The 9,004-nt window shown below is 34.7% G+C and overlaps 1 long non-coding RNA gene across 1 annotated transcript; it reads right to left on the reverse strand.

The window, feature by feature from the left end:
* Positions 1–291: 291 nt before the first annotated feature.
* Positions 292–5,784, reverse strand: LOC125653426 (uncharacterized). The gene is made up of 2 exons (XR_007361903.2): positions 5,364–5,784; positions 292–1,796 (listed from the first exon to the last, which is right to left on the reverse strand). It is a non-coding gene; the product is annotated as an uncharacterized LOC125653426 (long non-coding RNA).
* Positions 5,785–9,004: the final 3,220 nt, after the last annotated feature.

Consider the following 9,004-nt stretch of genomic DNA (forward strand, 5'->3'; position numbering starts at 1 on the left):
TCGCACTTTGGCACGTCACACCATCGGGGTTTGGCGTGACCATCACACTTTGGAGTCCCATCGCACTATGGAGTCTTACACACACACACACACAGAGAGAGAGAGACACACACACACACACACACACACACACACACACACACACACACACACACACACATATATATATATATATATATACAATGTATATATATATATATTATATATATATATATATATATATATATATATATATATATATATATATATATATAATAATAATAATAATAATAATAAAGTCAAAAAATAAAATCCAATACTGAAATTTTTATCTATAGCGCTCTCGCCCTGCGGGCTCGTCAGTAGATTTTTAAACATTGTAAACAAGTTCCATTATGACGTCATCCTCGTGACGTTATGTAGGTAACGTTAAACATAATACAGTCATGATTGTGACGTCAGAACATTATACAATGTTAATGTTAGGCACTTTTAAAAATACACACACATTTAAAACAGTTCAGTCTATAAATTGTAAGCACCTCTGAATCCCTGTACATTAAAGGAGACATTCTATGTAAAATGTACATGTTAAATTACATGTAGTAAAAATATTAACAGTTCAGTTTCGGCTTAAACAGTTTTATGAAATAGTTTTCCTTGGCTCTGCGTAATTGTTCATTTTCCTCTTTTACTTTGTAAAATGGGGAAATATAAAAACTGCCTTCCCCGCACGAATCAAAATGTCCGCTACACGATGTGTTTCTTATTGTAGGATCTCTGATCTGTTGTTTATGTACACAAACACGGTCAGCCATATTGGTTCATGTTTAACTTATATAGTTTTCTCCACATGTAGGGCACGTCATACAATAAAGTAGATTTTTAGTTTTACACGTCATAGTTGAATTTACATTGAAGTTCATTCCGTTTTTTGAAAGTTATGGAGTGGCTGGTTTGTATAAATTGGCAAGTACCGCATCGTTGATCCTCGCATTTGAAGATTTTTCGGGGTTTGGTGTAGATTTGGCTTTAGTGAGAATTTTTTTTTCAAATTTGGTGGTTGACGTCTGCTGTGGAGTATATCCGTGGGCTGAATGAGGGCATTTAATGTTTCTGATTCTTGAAGAATAGAGAATAACTGTTTGGCTGTTTTGAATATGTTGTGATTTTTCGGGTTGTGTGTAAGAACGAAAGGAATTTTGTTGTTGGTTTCTTCATGTTGTTTAGTAGTCTCCTGACATCATCTAATTTAATTGGTAAATATCGTACATTTCATTTCTCATCCGATTAAACGAGTTGCTAAGCTGTTCCCTTATATGCGTTTCAGTCCATTATCAAAGCAGCAAAAGTCCTATCCGCGTAAGAACTCCCAACAGAACAACAGCTGTTGTAGCAACCGTTGTAGGAGCAGCAGAAATTCCTCTTAATACTTGCTGGCTAGAACTTATTCCGGTGACACAGAATGTTGCGATGTGTTCACAATTATTTTTTAATAGATGATACGGTATCTTATCTCTATTTTCCAAAAGAACTTCCAAAGTTGCAATTGTTATTTCGGGGGGTATGCGGTCAACATTTCTGTAATGATATTTGTAAATTACTGGGATTAATTTTCGCCATTTTGTCATTTTCTTCAGAGACCTTTTTAATCCAATTCTGGGACTTTGGTTAATGGTTAATCCCATTTCAATCACCTCAAACTCGTCTCTGTCTGTGAAAACGTCTGTGACAATAGCATGATGGGTAAATGCAAGGCGATGAAATTTTATGTGATCCCCTTTTTCCAAATCATGGATACTATCTACCGGAATGGTCTTCAAAATAAAATTAAAAAAAAAAAAACAAGATGAAATATGTACAGCAAAATATGCAATTCATTGCAAACATCAAATGCGAGACACTTGTTAAACGTATTTGTATAATATCATAACATGCAGTTCAATTAAAATTCAAAAATACATTAAGAAACGCATATTTCGTCTTTGAATAAGAACGGGCGTTTATGCATACGAAACATTGTTTACGAATCAGGATGTAAATTGTGTTTTAAGAATTTAACAGCATTAAGCATTGGTCCTTTAGACACATGGGTCTACAGGGGATGCTTATTCCTCCTAGGCACCTAATCCCACGTCTGGTGTGTCCAGGGGTCCGTTTTAGCCCAACTATCTACTTTGTATTGCCTGTAGGAGTTATGCGATTGATCACTGTTCGTTATCTTCACCTTGCAGGATTGTTTGGGCCAATTTAGAGAAGAATAAATTAAGGAATGCAAAATAGAAGGTACTACGATTTATGTCACTAAATGAAGCAGCTAAAGATAGATGATGAATAGGAAAAGAGAGTTCTGCGCCACCCATCCCTCTTATAAGAAAATATAAGGTATACCTCACCATCCCTCACATTGAATTATATAGAAGATATCCCTCACTATATAGGCAGTATTGGGGGATGCCCGATAAGTAGGTCGCTGGTCATTTAAATCACCTGTACAATCGATGCGGTGGGATGTGAGGGTCACTGCAGACTGCGCGCTGACCGACGATTTACTGTACACGTCCATTTAAACGAAGGAATTTGAAGTCTGCATTCTATTTAAAGTCATTTGACCAATGAGATGATAAAATATTAGAAGTTCTAGGACAGCTATAGTATATTTAAACAATATGTTTTATAACTCAACCGCATTTTTGAAAGGAACCATGAACTGGAAGGAACATCTAAAATATCTATTTTGATGTGAAAAATCCTATTAGCTATGCGGGTCCCATGAAAATTTATCAGTACTTAAAGAACGAAGGTAAATATAAAGTGGGCTTAACTGCTATCAAACAATGGCTGCAAGACATTGATGCTTACAGTCGTCAACGTCCACAGACATATTTAGGATAAACAGAGTTGTTTCGCAGGGTATAGACTTCCTTTGGGACGTAGATTTAGCCGGTGTTTCCACACTATCTGATTAGGATATACGGCTCACGGCGGGTGTGACCGGTCAACAGGGGATGCTTACTCCTCCTAGGCACCTGATCCCACCTCTGGTGTGTCCAGGGGTCCGTGTTTGCCCAACTATCTATTTTGTATTACTTATGGGAGTTATGAGATTGATCACTGTTCGTTATCTTCACCTTGCATCAAAAGAAAATGACAATATAAAGTTTTTACTCGTCGCCATTGACGTATTCTCAAGACAAGCTTGGGTTGAACCTTTGAAAAACAAACTCCATGGCAGTATCATAGATTCTTTAAATGCTATTTTCAAAATTGGACGCAAATCCAAAGAACTGAGAATAGACAAAGGAAGTGAATTTAAAAATCGATGGTCATTACGTCACTCATGCTAATTATGCTGAACGATCTATACGGACTCTCAAAGTCATGATGTATCGATATTTTACCCATAATAGAGCATATAAGTTTACAGACGTTCTACAAGACACTGTCCGAAATTATAACGGTCGACCACACAGATCATTAGATGGCTTATCACCTAGAGACATAAATAAAACCAATGAAGCGGTGACTTGGAAGAAACTATACATAGATATCTTAAAGCCCAGTATTTGCAAAAAGAAAGCGCACAAACCACACAAGCGATTCAAATTGAAAGCGGGAGACTATGTTAGACTGTCGGGAATCAAGCACACTTTTCAGCGAGACTACGAGCAAAAATGGACGGAGGAAGTTTTTATTGTTAGCAGAAGATTTTTACGTCAAGAGATACCAGTGTACAAAATTACGGATGATGATAAGGACCCCATCGAGGGAACCTTTAATGAGGCTGAAATTCAAAGAGTCAACAAAACCAGAGACGATTTGTTTAAAATTAAAAAAAAATCTGAAACGGCGCAGACGCAGAGGAAAGGTGGAAGTATTCGTAAAATGGCAAGGGTTTAATTCTTGGGTGGAAGAGAGTGAACTGCAAAATATATAAAGAATCTTTTTAACAACTTGCCGTCAGTTTCTACCCAGCAGTCATGAAGTCAACATCATGCTCTGTCAGAGAGATTTTACTCTTCCTGATCATTTAAGTAGACATATGCGAAATGCTCATGGTAGCAGTCAACCATATCCTCAAAGCACTGGAGCGTATCCTCAAACTACTGAACCATATCCTCCTCCTCCTCAGGACTTCACTCCTCCTCCTCCTCAGGACTTCACTCCCCCTCCTCGTCCTCCTCCTCAGGACTTCACTCCTCCTCCTCAGGACTTCACTTCTCCCCCTCCTCCTCATCAGGACTTCATTCATTCTCCAGAAAATAAATATGGTATCAGAAGACATGATGGATAATAAGTTTCAGTTTGTGTACCCCTTCCCTATGATCGTTGCGGGACCAACGATGTCGGCAAAATCTACCTTTATCAAAAGCTTACTTCTAGAAGAAGAAGAAGAATCTTGTGACATGAATACTTCAGATGTCTGATCTCGTGACATTCTCGTTAATGAGGAAATAACAATAACTCAATATCGAGTTCTAAATTTATTATCAATGCTAACATTGTACATCATTTTTTAATGTCTGTGATAGCGTGGTTTGTGTTTGTGTGGTTTGTGCGCTTTCGTTTTGAAAATACTGGGCTTTAAGACATCCATGTATAGTATCTTCCAAGTCACCGCTTCATTGGTTTTATTTATGTCTCTAGGTGATAAGCCATCTAATGATATGTGTGGTCGACCGTTTTAATTTCGGACAATGTCTTGTAGAACGTCTGTAAACTTATATGTTCTATTATGGGTAAAATATCAATACATCAAGACTTTGAGAGTCCGTATAAATCGTTCGGCATAATTAGCACGAGTGACGTTCTGTGTGACGTAATGATCAACTCCTTGCCTTCTGAAAAAAATCTTTGATCCATCGATTTTTAAATTCACTTCCTTTGTCTGTTCTCAGTTCTTTGCTTTTGCGTCCAGTTTTTAAAATAGCATTTAAAGCACTGCCTATATAGTGAGGGATATCTTCTATATAATTCAATGTGAGGGATGGTGAGGTATACCTTATATTTTCTTATAAAAGGGATGGGTGGCGCAGAACTCTCTTTTCCTATTCATCAGATAGTGAAAAACAGTTTTAATGATTTATATTCATGTTATCAACAAACACATATATTTTGACACCTATACATATCATTACAGAGGATAGTTTCGTATGTATAACATGAAATTATGTGCATCATATTTGCAGAAACACGTTCCATATGTGTGACGAATAATGAGGCATTGTTTTTACAACGTATGGTACACACATCAAATTCATACTTACACTACTTAGGAAGTAAAATAAGCATATTCAACTCAAAAAAACTTCATTACCTTTTCATTAAACAAATATCGACCATGATAGAAATGCATTACATATTACCTTTTATAGAATACTTACTCGTGTGCAAAGCTTACTCATGAAAGAATGAGCCATTTTAATTTTCTTCCACAGTTATTGAAATGTATGTAATCTAACGGGGAACATGACACAATCACGATATCTGTTATGTAGATATTTACGATGGCGAATCCCTGGCGACCTTATCTGATATATGAACAGAAATGAGAGATAAAATCATGACACTATTGCATACCTGAGATTATGTGATCTCAAAGTTTTAATCGATTTTTATGTATACACGTGATCATCAAATAAAACATGTTCTGAAAGAAAATATATACGCGATAAAGATTTGCCTTACTGTTTAATATCATGTTTGAATTTCAACTTTGCACTGAAACTACATTGGTAACAAGAATAATACACTGTTGTACTGGGTAATAAAAATGGTGGTTTTGTTGTAAAGCGTGTTTACTGACGTCAGATGGTGTAGAGAGTTTGTACCATGATCGGGTCGGGATGAAAATAGAATTATTCTTGAAATTACAGAAATCAGATAAATTTAGAGGGAAAACTTCCAAAACAACGTGATTATGAAATAAAGTGGTGGGAAGATAATGATATGAAGTGATTACCTTAAGTTCAAAACAATATTTGGTAGTTCGTACCATTGATGCTTCGGATATGGTAAATAATGCTGAGAACGAAAAATAATATGATTGCCAGAAGAACACGATTAAACAACAAAGTCAATTAAAAGACACAGATCTCGCATTAAAATCAACAATCCAAGAGGTGTGTGGGAGAGAAGTCTAAGGAAAAAGATACTGTATTATCTTTTTCAAGCGAATAAATTGTTCAAGGTCAGACAAATTAAAGCTGCATTATAGAAATTCTAATATCGCAATATAAAGATATATGCGAATTCAAACTTATGTTAATTTGGAATAATGTTTTAACATAGTTTAGAGGTCTCAAGATGATATATTAATGATATACTAGTCTTCAAGGTCAATACGTTTTTTCTTATTGTCACCCCCATCCCTTTTAAAACAAAAGAGAATAAAAGCCGCAATGTTGAGACTAGAATATGAGAGATAGAGAGAGAGCTATATAAATTCATAATTGTAGTGATTTCTTATGATGTTCTAACATAATTAGGAAGTATTGAATGTCAAACAATAATCGCAATTTTGGGAATCCTAGTTACCAGTGTAGTTTATTGATACTTGTCGTTTTTCGTGGTATGTTATTTGTTTATGTAATATATGTCTTTTGATAAAGACGCGGGTTGCGTCGAAAATTTGAGTTTTAAATAACCAACAGTGCATTTTCAGTGCTTTTATAAATTTCTTTACTAGCCTTGTATCTTCTCAGATCCGACACTTTAAGAAAGTAGGGTGTTGTTGGGCTTTCGCGCTTTTATATTGACATCTAATACATCTAGCACTACAACTACATGTACACTAATCTACAAACATTACAACTACTATACATTTATAAGCACAGAAATAGCAATGAACTCTTAAATGAACATAACTGTCCTAAGTGAAGAAATATTCAATATAAAGCACAGAAAATTTCACTTTATTTGGATACCTACCCGGGGTTGAACTCACGACCTGCGGAACCAAGTGTCCTAGCAGCCTGTAACCAGCGCACTAGACTGCTCGACCATCTAGGCAAGTCTTAAAACTTGCTTTCGATGAAGATGAAATTCTCGCTACGCTGTCACACGCTACACGGTCATTGAGAATGGAAATGGGATACAGTTATTTAACGTACTCTTAAGAGGGTATATATATATATATATATATATATATATATATATATATATACGTACTCTTAAGAGGGTATATATATATATATATATATATATATATATATATATATATATATATATATATATTATATATATACCCTCTTAAGAGTACGTTAAATAACTGTGTATATATATATATATACCCGATAATCTAGAAGTGTCGGATTCACAATGTGGATACAAGGTCAAATACAAAAACTTATACAAAGCACTAAAATGACTAACGAAATTAACAACCAGATTGTCTTTGCGAGACGACCGCTCCCTTCTTCAGGACAAACGAAAATAACTACATAATGTGGTCAATATCAACATAGAATAATAACAACACAACAAAAACTACACATAAATACATCTAGCACTACAACTACATGTACACTAATCTACAAATACATCTAGCACTACAACTACATGTACACTAATCTACAAATACATCTAGCACTACAACTACATGTACACTAATCTACAAATACATCTAGCACTACAACTACATGTACACTAATCTACAAACATTACAACTACATGTACACTAATCTACAAATATTACAACTACAACTACATGTACACTAATCTACAAATATTACAACTACAACTACATGTACACTAATCTACAAATATTACAACTACAACTACATGTACACTAATCTACAAATACATCTAGCACTACAACTACATGTACACTAATCTACAAATACATCTAGCACTACAACTACATGTACACTAATCTACAAATACATCTAGCACTACAACTACATGTACACTAATCTACAAACATTACAACTACATGTACACTAATCTACAAATATTACAACTACAACTACATGTACACTAATCTACAAATATTACAACTACAACTACATGTACACTAATCTACAAATATTACAACTACAACTACATGTACACTAATCTACAAATATTTTACACCGCAGACCACATGTTTTTGGTTTTTAGGCTTGCCAATCAATGTTAAAAACGGAGCGAATTAGGATATGTCCTATTCGTCCAAAGAGCTGATCCACAATGTACGAAGTAGTAATAATAGACTGGATTCAACTTAACCGTAACAATTGACAATTTGTGAATATACTTGTATGGTAGTTGCGGGCTCGTCAGTAGATTTTTTAAACATTGTAAACAAGTTCCATTATGACGTCATCCTCGTGACGTTATGTGGGCAATGTTAAACATAATACAGTCATGATTGTGACATCAGAACATTATACAATGTTAATGTTAGGCACTTTTAAAAATACAGACACATTTAAAACAGCTCAGTCTATAAGTTGTAAGCACCTCTGAATTCCTGTACATTAAAGGAGACATTCTATGTAAAATGTACATGTTAAATAACATGAAGTAAAAATATTAACAGTTTAGTTTCGGCTTAAACAGTTTTATGAAATAGTTTCCTTGGCTCTGCGTAATTGTTCATTTTCCTCTTTTACTTTGTAAAATGGGAAAATATAAAAACTGCCTTCCCCGCACGAATCAAAATGTCCGCTACACGGTGTGTTTCTTATTGAAGGATACAAACTAAATGTATATTTTGGAAAAGCAGAAAAGAATGCACAAAAATTGTGAATTTTAAATCCCAGGGTATTGACTATAGGACAGGTCCAAATTAGGGATATTTTGTTAATGTTACTTATAATATGTAAAGGCTTTTATCGGTATAGGCATTTTTGAGGATATTTAAGTTTTAAGAACACATCTTGTTTTATATTGTTGCTGGATATTATAATTTAGCTTCAATATGCAAAGTAGGGATTTGTTTTCTAGTATTCATAGCCCTTGGGACTAGCGATACTTTTAGCTAAAACTCAGATTACCAATAAGATCTGTGAATGGGCCTCCTTTGTTGTTAAGCATTTCATTT

The sequence above is a fragment of the Ostrea edulis genome, chromosome 7, assembly GCF_947568905.1.
Source record: "Ostrea edulis chromosome 7, xbOstEdul1.1, whole genome shotgun sequence".
Classification (NCBI taxonomy): Eukaryota; Metazoa; Mollusca; class Bivalvia; order Ostreida; family Ostreidae; genus Ostrea; species Ostrea edulis.